Here is a 1,668-nt window from a genome sequence, read left to right as displayed (position 1 = left end):
CTGGAACTAGCTCTTGTAGACCAGGCTGGCCTCGAACTCACAGAGATCCGCCTGCCTCTGCCTCCCGAGTGCTGGGATTAAAGGCGTGTGCCACCACCGCCCGGCCCTCTTTTTCTTTAATTGTTTATATATACATCTCTTCAGACAAGATGTATCTTTCAGGGCTGTCCATTTCAAGGTTGAGGCCTCCCTAGCTTTCCCCAGGCACGTTAGCACGTCTGTCGGTATTGTCCTCATTCGGGTCATTGTTAGGCAGCCATGCTGGTGATACTTCATGGGTGTAGATTACCTAGCATTTCTAGGAGACACGATCTCACAGCAGACTTCCTGTTCCTCTGGCTATGATGATCTTTATACCTGCTTTTTCTACAGTGATCCCTGAGCCTTAGGTGCAAGGGTTGTGTTGTAGATGTATCAGTTGGGACTTGGTTCCAAAACTCTGCATTTTGGTTGTGATTTTGGTTTGTTATTTTTCTGTAATGTTTTTTTTTATCAATTGCAAGGAGAAGTGTCCTTGATGAAGAGGGGTGAGAACTTGACTTATCCGTGAGTTTATACCAGGATAAATATTTAGAATGTAGTTAGAGATTATATTGGCTTAGTAAAGTGGTGGTTGTAGATTCTTCTCCATGGTCCATGACATCTCTAGCCACAAATCAGTTGGCTAGGTTTCCAGTACAAGGCATGGTTTCCCTCTTGTTGAGCAGATCGTAAGTGCCACCAAAGAGCTGTTGGTTACCACCAAGTCACATGTGCCACTACTACACTGTTAGGGTTATTTACTATGCTGGTCATTGTTGTGGTTCTTAGGTGTCATCGGTGGGTAGGACTGCTGGTTGCTTCCTTCCTTTGGAAGCTTTCATGGTGCCCTCTAGTATCCTGAGAGCCAATACTCATGGAGGAGGCATTTGACTCAGAACCACCTTGGGTTACCAGGGCACTGTGTCTGAAGTATGTGGTGTCTTCAGCAATAGGGACTTATCTTCCACCTCTCGGGGATAACCAAAGGCAATATCCTATAATGTTTTGGGAGTCTCTTAGACAACCCTGACTAACAGCTCAAAAGAGGGCTTCACAAAAGAAGACTTCTCATGCCTCATGCTGGGATCTTTGTTAGTCTATGATCTTTGAGGAGAGTATTGCCAGCCAAGATGAGAACATTTCATTTAAATTATATTTATCTGTGTATTCATTGACTTTCATGTATTATGGGCATATTAGGTAGATAGTTAATTATATTCTTTCTTAGGGATTTTCAGACATCTTTACTGTTGTTTTACCCTCTATTTGTATTTAACTCCCTGCCCATCCCTAGTTAAAGCCCCCCATATTTTCATCCCTCCCATTAGATCACTTGTACCTTATTATTCCCTCTTTCACCCTCCTCATCCTGCTCCCCACCTCCACAATGACCCCCTTTTACTATCCTGGTTCCTACAATTACTTCAGGTTCCTTGCTCACATCTGAAGATCTGGAGCTTGGAGGCTCCTCTATTGTGACCCTTCCAGTTTCCATTCCACTCAAAAGCCGAGTGGGCTCCCTCTAGTGGTTAAACTAGCTAGCTTGCTTACTTCTGAAGACTCTAGCAGGTCAGAAGATTAACATATCAAACTCCACCATCAGCCCTCCTGTGGTGCTTGGAACTAGCCAAGGCTGAGACCTCAAGT

Source organism: Microtus oregoni, unplaced genomic scaffold (genome assembly GCF_018167655.1).
Source record: "Microtus oregoni isolate MIOR12 unplaced genomic scaffold, Mior012 000002F_ref0000024, whole genome shotgun sequence".
NCBI classification, from domain to species: Eukaryota; Metazoa; Chordata; class Mammalia; order Rodentia; family Cricetidae; genus Microtus; species Microtus oregoni.
Note: the sequence above shows the minus strand (reverse complement) of the source record.